The 11,808-nt window shown below is 34.0% G+C and overlaps 1 pseudogene; it reads right to left on the reverse strand.

Annotated features, from left to right (window-relative positions):
* Window positions 1-3,810: 3,810 nt before the first annotated feature.
* Window positions 3,811-3,929, reverse strand: LOC120611488 (uncharacterized; annotated as a pseudogene).
* Between the last annotated feature and the right edge of the window lie 7,879 nt (window positions 3,930-11,808).

An 11,808-nucleotide genomic window follows, 5' to 3' on the forward strand; every position in this document is an offset into this window, starting at 1 on the left:
TTTCCATGGAGTTTGCTCTTTGAAGAATTTAATGATGAGAAGTATTTAATCATCTCAAAACAGTGTCATGTGGTATCTTGGACTGTGAATTATATGAATATTTATAAGATTCATAAATCACATTTCCTTCAAACCCTCACATTAACATTTTTAAATTAAGAACAAGGATGGAGTAGAAAATAATACATTGGAGAATTAAGTTCTAGAAACTTTAGAAGGAATTAGAAATGGAGGTACCAATAAAATTTTTTAAATGTGTATATCCTCAGAGAGCAGTGAGCAGACTTCCATGGCTTTTCTGGGTGGAATTACACTGAAGTGGAGCTTTTTAAACCCTCTGTTTTCCACTGTGGATATTTTCTCCTTTGGGAAAATTATTTCTGTTTTTCCTTCTCAAGTCTCACACTTCTTCCATACTAGCCTAGTCCTTAGACACCAAATATCTGGAAACCACCCACGTACAGTTGTTCCCTCTTGTCCTCTGTAGTATGCCCAGAATACTTCATATAATACTTCATAAGTATGGGTAGCTGGGCAAGATGCAGGGAAGAAATGACTGACAATGACAGACCTTGTGTCCTGACAGAAACTCAGTTCCCAGAATAGCCCGATGTGTGTTCACGTTAGCTTAATCTTGTTCACCAGGGCTTGGCACTGAGAACCCTGGTGAATGTTCTGACTAACCTCCACCTGATGAAATACTCTTTTAATGTGTCTTCATTCGATCAGTGAACCTCTTTTTATTTATTTATTTATTAAGTATAGTTGGTTTACAATATTAGTTTCAGGTGTACAGTACAGCGATTCGACATTTTTATACTTTACAATGTGATCACTACACTAAGGCTAGTGACCATCTGTCACCACGCAAACTTATCACAATGTTCTTAACCGTATTCTCCTCTCTGCTTTTCACTCATCCCCCACCCCCATCCCCTCTGGAAACCATCTCCTTGGTCTCTGTTACTCTTGAGGAAAGAAAAATAGGTGGGTTTATGAACCAAGGGAAAGAAGGTATGTTTATTATTTGAAAAAATTCAGAGATTTGAGCTATAAATGGAATCATGGAAAAGAAATAAGCCAAATGAATATCTCAACATTGTCCATCAGGGTAAGGAATCTTTGGCAGATATAAATATCTTGAGAAAGTGCTGATGTGGAGAAGGACAGGCAGCACAGCTTTATTAACCTGCAGTCACTGCAGTGTCTGCCCTGCTGTCCTTAACGATGAGCAGGTGTCTCTGGCATCTCCCTCCTCAGAGTCCATCCAGGAGGAGGCGGGTTTAGAAGTCTCACAAATTGGCTTCAACAAAAATAGCTGCACTTTATTATTCCCAATGGGTTTTCTATGAGATTTTCTGTGAGGATAGTTTTTCATGACTATTTTTTTAAAATAATAAAATTAAGAACCTTTTTCTCATTTCCATTCTTTTTTCTTTTCCTGTTATAAAATTACAGTATTTTATAGTTTTTAATCTTTCAACAGATAAAAATAATAATATTTTGTTGTATTTCCTTTTAAGTTCCATTGATTTAGAATTCGACTTTTTCACTTCTTGCATTTATATATTGATTATCCTTTCATTGCTCCACACATTGATTCTTGTACTGGTAATATATTATTTTGATAATTGTAACTTTAAAATAAGCAGCCTTTCAAAGGAAAGGAGCACTGTTGCATATCCACATGTGAATTAGTACAACTGCTGAGATCATTTAAAACATATGTATGTGTAAATATATACATGCACAGATTGTATATATGTATATACATACATGTATATATGTATATGAATACACACCTGCATACACACGCACTCCATTGCTGATTTGTCTTAAATCTTAATGAGATTTCAAATCATAAAATTAATTTTAATGTGGGCATACCATGTGTTTAATTAATATAATTAAAACGTTGACATCTAAGTGTCAGAACACATTTGTTAGGCTGATTTATTTGCTGTTCTAAATTAATGATATAGCTACACCAAGAATAAGCAATTGCTATGTACTGGCATAATGACTCTTAGATGTGTTTTATTTTGCTATATTGTTAGGCCCAGTCCAGTGTAGTAAATAATAAAGGTCACAATACCAGCACCTTAATTTTTATTATCATATATCTTTTAGATATCTATTATATAGATATATTTATCATATATCTATTATCTCATATGTATATGAGAACATAATTCTCATGTTTATAACCACTGTATTTCCTCTACCAACATTTAAGTTTCTGAATACTTCTCCAAAGACAAAGAATAATGTTTATTAATAATAATGATAATAACTTTTTAATCAAGCAACCACTACATATGCTCTTTCTACATGCCAAATAATATTCTAAGTGAATACCTGTGTTCAATTAATTAATGCTTAATTAACTTAGGCATTAACAAATCTCTCTGAAGCAAGTACTATTATTATTCCCGGTTTACAGATGAGGAAACTGAGGTACAGCAAGTTTAACTAACTTGATAGAGGCAACGCATACGTGAAGAAGCCCAGAGTCAATGCTGGCGGTCTGCTCCCAGAGTTGATGCTATTATATACCATACTGAACTGCTCTCAGAGGCTAAACAGCAATTTTGCAATAGCAGATGAAGATCCATTTTTAAGTGAAAAAATAATTTCTAATTCTTTTAAAACGAAATGCAATAAACCAGAATGAAATAAAATAAATTAGAGCAAACTTCATGTAGAAAGGGTAGGTTTTTCTTTCAGTTGTGTGTGTGTAAATGGATTATGATATGAATGCATTTTTTCTCTGCCTCCTTCCCACAGCATCCAGAGTAATCCTGTTAAAAAGTAATTATAACACCCATTAGGACAGCCACTATTAAAGCAAATGAAACAAAACAAAACAAAAAAAACATAAAACCAGAAAATAACAAAGATTGGTGACAAGGGAAAAAGGAGAACACTGTGCACTGTCGGTAGGAATGTAAAATGGTGCAGCCACGACAAAATACAGTGTGGCAGCTCATCAAAAAAAAAAATTAATTAATTAATTAAAAATAGAATTATTTTATGATGCAAAGATTCCATATCTGGATATATATGCAAAATAAAAAGCTGAGTCTTAAGGACATCTGTAAACCCATGTTTGTAGAATTATTATTAGCCAAAAGGTAAAAGCACCCCAAAAATCTATCGATGAATGAATAAATAAACAAAACGTGGAATAAACAGATGTGAAAGAAGGCAATCACAAATAGACACACATTGTCTGGTTCCACTTATAAGAATTATCTAGAGTAGGTATACTCAAAGAAACAGAGAGTGAAATGGGGGTTCTCAGGGGTGGGCAGAGATGGGGAAAATGAGAAGTTATCCTTTAATGCAGCAGTCCCCCATCTTTCTGGCACCAGAGACTCTGGGACTGGTGCTCCTATGACAATCTGATGCCTGATGATCTGAGGTGGAGCTGAGGCGGTGATGCTACCGCTGAGGAGCTGATGCGTGTACAGCTGAAGCTTCATTTGCTCACCGCTGCAGTGTGGCCCGGTTCCTAACAGGCCACAGACCAATTAGTTCTGTGGCCTGGGGGTTGGAGACCCCTGCTTTAATAGATAAAGAGTTTCAGTTTTGCAAGATGCAAAAGTTCTGGAGATTAGTTGCACAACAATATGAATATACTAAACACTACCGAACTGCACATTTAAAAATGATTAAGTTGGTAATTTATTTTATTTTATTATTTTATTTTTTTTGTAGATGAAGCAATACTTGGTTGACCTCACAGACTGCAAGGAACTTGTCAGCTTATAATCCATTATTTTTTATTTTTGACTCTTTTGGTTTTTATGCTTATAGCACCTGGTCTTCCTAGGTGGTCTCCCATCCAAGTACTAACCGGGCCTGACCCTGCTTAGCTTCCGAGATCAGCCTGGATCTGGCTTGTTCAGGGTGGTATGCCTGTAGATTAAGTAGGTAATTTTTATGTGTGTATTTTAACCACAATCAAAAAAAAATTTTTTTAAATTAGAATCCAAATAACTGGAAATACTATAGCAGTCCTCACATAAATCCTTAATCTTCTGTAAAAAAAAAAAAAAAAAAACCACCAAAGTTATTCAGGGACTCAGCAAACTGAGGTGGGGGTTGGGAGTCAACAACAATCTTCAACTGGGAATCATGAATTATAGAGAACGGTGGAATGCCAATATATTAGATTCGTTAAATGTTTAGATATCAAATATTGACATTATCCTGATGTACCTAGCTGCAAGGGAAATTGTGATTTGTGTTTATTCTAAGAAACCATGTGCCAAACAAAAAGTTGAAAGAATAGAGGAAAAGATATTGGGTGATAGCTAACAGTCAATGACAATGACATATTATAGTGAAGGTGATGGCTTACCTTTTGTCCTAGTATGTCATCCCTATAAAAATTCTATCTCAGTGATCACCCTCTACTCAGAAGTGATATATCCTATTACAAAAACTCATAAATTGGTGATTGTTTGCTATCTGATATGCTTATTTATTAGACTATTCATACTATATTATCTGCTATTTGGGAAAGAATTTTCATATTTTATTCAGTAAGTTTGTATATTACCAATAAATATAGATGTATAACCTTTTAAAAATAGTTCTATATTGGAATAGAATTCACATTTAGTTTTAGAATTTGTACTTCTTTATATAATTATTGTAAAAAAATTTTTAATATTTGCTGTCATGTTTCTAAGCTGAGTTATTACATGCCTTTCACTTCATATTCATTTTCCACCTCAAAGCTATAAACCGAAGTGAGTGATATTTGAATCATTCTAGGCCCAAAGATTCTTTTAAATGCATAATGACAGCCTAGATATTAGCAGGCTGATAACAGAGATTTCTTAAGTACCCTGGACAAGCATTATACTATTGGTTGCGTACTGTCTTAGCAATGATGGTTGTTTTGTGTTCATTCAATTTAAAAGTCTGATAGATTCACTTAAAATGCAACCTAAAAGAAATAAGGCTTTTCAAAATATGTTTAGTAAAAATTGTCATTTTTCACAGAGGAAGAAAATATATCTATCCTGAGTATATGAAAAGTAGGGAACAACAAAAGAAGAAATATCTAAAGATTTTTTAAAAAAAACTTTACAATTACATTTAATTCTGTGGTCTTATATATTTTTTTCTGTTTCACCACCTACAAAACATAAATTTGAAGAGTTACCTATTATAATGAGCTCATTATATTTATAGCCAACATATGATAATTAACTCCTGGTTTTAATTTCCCATGGCAGTTTTACAGTGAGGAGATGAGTATTTATTTTCACAATAAATCCAAGTTAAACAGGATTCGGAATACTATCATTAAAAATGACATTAAAATATTATATTGTGTTCAATATATCTTTCAAGTTAAGATATTATCTATAAAATTAGAACATTATCATATCTTATGCTGTAAATATTAACTGTTATGCTCCACCATCTTAAAAATGTGTATTTAGCTCCACATGAAAACATACCTAAGAAGTTTGATACAGAGGAAACTTCTTCAGATACACATAAAGGCATATATGTTGCCCCATTCTTTTTTTTTTAATTAAATGTATTGGGGTGACATTGAATAATAAAATTATATGCAGTTCTATAATACATCATCTCCATGTTGTGTTGTGTGGTCACCGCACAAAGTCAAGTGTCCTTCTGTCACCATATATTTGACATCCTTTACCACTGTCTACCTCACCCCACCCCTTTCTCTCTTGTAACCACCATACTGTAGTCTGTGTCTGTAGTTTTTGTTTATTTGTCTTCTTTGTTCATTGTTGCTTTCAGTTTTATATCTCACATGAGCGAAAGCATATGGTTCTTCACTTTTTCCATATGACTTATTTCGCTTAGCACGATATTCCCAAAATCCATTCATGTTATCTCAGTGGCCATTCTTTATTCTCTAAAATGCATAAAATATATTAGAAGAACTGTTTTGGCAACAAAAGTAAAATACCGTTGTATAAAGTTATAATATTACTTATAAAAATTAACTTATAATCCAAAATTTTATCCATTTGTACATAGCTTCATATAAAAACACTCCCATGACAATCCATAAAACAAACCCACCTATGCAGACAAAAATGAAGATATATAGATTACCCTTTGTTGCCCTGCCCTCCCATTCCTAGACCTTTAAAAATCATAAGATCATTAGAACAAACACTTTGGACATCAATATTATGATATATAGTAAATACGCTACTTTATAATTTCAGAATGTGACAATTCTATACACACACACACTCAGAGAATATCTTGCATACGCAAACAAAGAGACATAGTGGCATTACAAAAACAAAAGCAAAATCTCAAACAGGAAAATAATCAACAACCTAGACTATAGTCACATAGTACAATGCTATAATCTCAGGTAAAAGTGAACTAAAGTTAATATCATGAACATTTGATTAAAAATAAGTATATCGTACAAGTACGATGAAACCATTGATATAAAGTGTAAAAACAAGTAAATAAAAAAATAATAGAAACAATTTCAGTTATCTATTGCTTTGTAACAAACCGTCCTAAAACTTATTGACCAAAAACAACAATAATTTACCTACATAATTCTCATTGTATTTTACATAGATGGTTCTGGTTATACTTGTGCAATTTGCTTTCTTTACAACCAATAAATTTCAGGCCTGGAATAAGCATGGAATTTTGAATATAACTGTAAGTTCTATTTTGTTGTTTTTTAAAAATCTGAAACAATGTTAGAAATACTCATTATGTTGTTTTTATAGTTTATATATACTCAATTCAGAGTAAAAAAGAATTAAAATCTGGCTAAAATATTAGTTAATTAAGGATCTACTAATAAAACATATGATTCACAGAGATATTTACATTTCAATAAGGGTCACTCAGAGACCAAAAATTTACACAGGTAATATAGTGAAATCATAAGGGTATGAAGCAGTTTTCTTATTTAAAAAGAAATTTATAGGCATCATGCTGTACGTTAGATCCCCAGAACTTATCAATCTTATAACTGGAACTTTGTGCACTTTGACTAACATCTTCCCTTTTCTCCCAATCCTCAGCCCCTGGCAACCAACATACTATTTATCTGTTTGTATGACTTGGGTGTTTTGGGATTCCATGTATAAGTGAGATAGATAATACAGGATTTGTCTTTCTCTGTCTGGCTTATTTCATCTAGCATAGTGCTTTCAAGGGCTATCCATGTATAGCAAATGACAGAATTTCCTTCTTTTTTATGGTTGAATAATATTTATATATATAATATTTTTATCCATTTATCTTTCAATTCACACTTAGGTTGTTTCCATGTCTTGGCCATATGAACAATTCTGCAGAGAACACGGAGTGCAGATATCTCTTCAATATGATGATTTAATTTCCTTCTGATATATAAGTAGGAGTGGGATTGCTGGATGATGTAGCAGTTTTATTTTTAATTGTTTGAGAAACCTCTATATAATTTTCCATAATCGTACATTCCCACTGACAGTATATTTGGGAGACTTTTTCTCCAAATTCTAACCAACACATGTTATAGCCTATTTTTTTTTTAAATTTTATTTTAAAAATAGGCTTTATTATTATTTAGGTCTGGCAAGTTCAACAAATCAGGAGATGACTGCCATTGAAAAGACAGAGTTATACTCACACATCCCAAGTGACAGGCACATGCTGTGCCATAGGTGGGCCACGTGGGAAGCAGGGGCCAGTCCAGATGCAGAGAGAGTAAGGGGAAGATGCTGACTTACTGGTTCAAAAATCTTCTAGAAACCAACTACTTTCTTTTCTACCAGACTCTGACCTGTCATCACCAGGAATCCCTGCCCTGCACCCAAGACTCTACCTCCTACAGCTGGAGGCTGGGTCAGCAATGAGCGTCCATAAATGTTAACAGATAAAATTGGAATAGGTTCTTGCTCAGGTATTATTTTGAGATGTTCTGAAACACGCCAGCACTCTTTCTGATTTTGATTCAAAATTTCTTTTTTCTTTTTAGCATTCCTTAACCCCCCACCCCCAATTTTGATCCATATTTTCTTTAGAGAAGCAGTTTCATAGAATACTTTTCCTGATCTTGCCTTCAAGAGCAGTGTGAATCACAGGGCTGTAGCAGTCAGCAGTTTGATTTAACATTGCTTTTGCTCTGTTAATTCAGCTTGGGTTCATCTGGTCCGTGGGATTTAGTTCTTTCTTTCATAATGAAAAATAAAACAACTTTGGACTGCTGAGTCATAGCTCTTAAATTTATTAATGAACTTCATGAAATCCTACTGTTCACTTATATTAAGAATTTCTTTAAAAACATAACTTTCAATTTTTTTTTTTTTTTTTTGGAGCCTGGGTGAAATATTAACATGTGTGATGAATTTTTCAGAGAAGTTTGGAACTAAAATTGGTGAAGCTGCAAAACTGTCATTTTGGGTGTTGCAAGCAGTTTGCGTGTTTTAGGATGGAAATAAGAATATATGTATAGGACTGGCCCTCAATTTTTTCTGGGTGATGACACTCCGGTGACTTTTTTGAATTATTCAGATGTTAAAAATGCACTTATCCATTATTTTGGAAATATCCAAAGGCAGTAAAATAATTTGATTGCAGGTGTTTCAGAATGAGATGTGAAGGGATCTGTCAGATAGTAAATCTGTGTATGCCAACAGGACAGCCTTTGCAGAGTACCTGCCATGGTGTGATGGTCTGGAAATGTGCTTGCTTGGCTAGGTTGAACTATTCTCCCCAGAATTCCCTTTTCTTGCATGTTCCCAGTTTGAGCAAGGTACAAGGGATATTCCTTCCTGAGAGTCGTCCCTGCCCTCCATTGGCTGGGCCTTTCTTGCTGAACAGCCTCTGTCTTGAGAAACCTCAGAAAGCTATGTGTGTGAAAACAAGGCTCATCAACTGGAAGGTGATACATTATCCCCATAGGCCATCTTTGTGATAATAGCTATTCTAACATGTGTAGGGTCACATCTCATTGTAGTTATTATTTACGTTTTCCTTATAATTAGCGATGTAAATCTTTTCATGTATTTGTTGGACATTTTGTATGTCTTTGGAAATATGCCCATTTTTAGTTAGATAATTTTTCTGCTATTGAATTATATAAATTCTTTATGTATTTGGGATATTAACCTCTTATGAGATATTTGATTTGCAAATATTTTAAACTTGGGGGGATTATAAACAAAGCTACTATAATCTGTGTATAGCTATTTATGTGAAACATGTATCATTTCTCTAAGGTGAATACATAGGACTGACTACTGTGTTCTATGATAAGTGTCTATTTAGCTTTATAAGACACTGCCAAACTGTTCCAAAGTGACTATAACATGTATTCACATCAACAATGAATGGCAGTTCCGATTGATCTATGTCTTTTTCAACACTTGCTATTATTAAATTTAAAAAATTTTTAATTATACCTATTCTAATATGTGTGTGATTGCATAACATTATGATTTTAATTTGTATTTCCCTAGTTACTAATGGTGTGGGAGAATCCGTGTATTGAAGATAGTAGTGAGATTATTACAATCCTAAAAATGGGTTGCACATATTTGTTATGACCAGGTCAAAGGCATGACCATAGAAGTGAATGACAGAGGTGATATGGAGGACATGTTCACTGGAGGAGACATGGAACAATAGGTCAAGAGTATTAGAAGTTATCTGAAAAATAGATATTGCAATCATTTTAAGAACTATGACAATAGTTGTGCTGGAAAGAGTTATAGTGATCCGAGAGTTAAAAATCTTCAAGGAGTGAAGTAGGGTGGTAAGTGGTATAGTCTGATGACACAAGATAGAAAAATTAGTGTTTTTATAGAGGTGAAAGAAAAAATGATCAATAAGAGGCAATGAGTATCAAAGACAACGATCTTACCTCCAGATCCTGCCCGCCCTCCCTCCCCCCATCTCTAGGCATGAGATATAAGGAATCTGAGAAAGAAAACAGCCACCACTTGAGGTTAACACGAAGACTGAATACTCAGTCACACACACACACAGACACACACACACACACACACACACACACCCCTGACCATATTCTTAGCCACAAAATGTCTCAATGAATTTCAATAAACTCAAAATATCAAGCCATGCAATGCAATAAAACTGGAAGATAATACAATCAAAGTTAGCTTCAAGTTTCCCATATATTTAGAAACTAGAATCACATTTTAAATTGAGGGTTAGATAAGAAATTATTATAATTATGTAATGTATAGATCCAAACTAAGTCAAATCATCATGTTTAAAAGCAGGTGATATGGAACAAAAATTATATTTAGAAGAAAATATATACCTATAAATGTATGTATTAAAAAATAAGAATAGATAGCTACTTTCTAAACACGCAAGTGCCCTGTTAGACCCTTTATGCTTCTTCCAAAAATCTCACGTTATAGCTATTCAGCCTATTTAAAAAAGAAATCCTCAGGCTCAGAGGGACTTTAGTAACTCAGTTGCAAAGCTACTGAGAGACAAAGACTGGATTTGATTTATACATATTTTATAACCTGCCACTCATATGCAGGGGGAGATTGTAATCCCGTGTTGAATTGACTTACTAATACTTCTTTCCACCAAACTATAGTTCTTTTTCTCTGAGAATAACTTGATCTCAACCCTAAAATCCAGCCAGAAGATGGGTCAATGCCTCAATATTCAGACATGGATTCTAAAGGCTTATAAATATAAGTGTTTTGTATATTTTATATATGTGTTATATATGTGTGTCTGTGTACATATATATGTTACCAGTACAAAGTCTGTGTGCCAAAACTCAAAATGTCACAGTTTGGAGTAAGGAAAAGTTTATTGATTGAAAAGATGCCAACAGAGAACATGGGAGACCTAGGGATTCCTTATATCTACCTGACCAAAGTACAAAGCTCAGTCTTTTATGTCAAGAGAAGGGGCAATGGGACAACTCCAGTGCACCAGAAATTCTCCAATGATTAGCATGTTTATATGCAAGACAGAGAAGGAGCTATTAGCCTGACAGCCAAGGTAACGAGCAGGCTCGAACACGGAGGAGTCCGAGAGGCCTGAGCATTGAACTCAGCTGCTGACATGCATGTAGATCCCATTGTAGTTCTCGTCTCCATTCTCCCTGCCCCACACGCTTCTGTGGTGGGAAATGGATGACTCTAACCTAATTGGATATCTTTGGCTTGCTTAAAGTTCAAAAGACTACACAATGCCTGAAAGTTCTTCAGAGACAATAGAACTTTGTTTCTGACCGTTATATGCTGTCGTCGCCTGAGAGTTCAAGTTTCTTGGTGTCCTGTTGGCTAGAATATTATGCAACCGGCTTAATTGACCACTTTCTTGTCTAACGTGTGTTGTTGCTGCTTCCTTGGTTGCTGTGTTCCCTGACGAGCACTCTGGATTTCATAATGTATTTTGTTTTCAGAGAAACAATATTTTTATAGTTTTAAAACATTACTTGGTAAGGAAGAACTTAATGCTTGTTCCATTAAAGGATAAATGCATTTGGCTCAGAAAACTTAATTTTCTTTTATTTTCCTTCTCTACCAAACTCTGTAATTAGGAAATGCCTTTCTTCCTAACCACCTTATTTTTCTCTCTTGCTGTCTTGGAACCTACTAAGAGGTAAAAAGCAAAACAAAAACAATGAAAAAAATAATAATTTAAATAAGAAAGAAATAGGACAGGTTTAGAATTTGCTTATCAAAAATTTAGAGGCTTAAAATAGGGCTGTTTTCTTCTTCGATGTATTTTAATTGGTATTAGCGTTCAAACAATATCAAGTAAAGCAATTCATTTGCACTATTGCAT

The sequence above is a fragment of the Pteropus medius genome, unplaced genomic scaffold (assembly GCF_902729225.1).
Source record: "Pteropus medius unplaced genomic scaffold, Ma_sr-lr_union100, whole genome shotgun sequence".
Lineage (NCBI taxonomy): Eukaryota > Metazoa > Chordata > Mammalia > Chiroptera > Pteropodidae > Pteropus > Pteropus medius.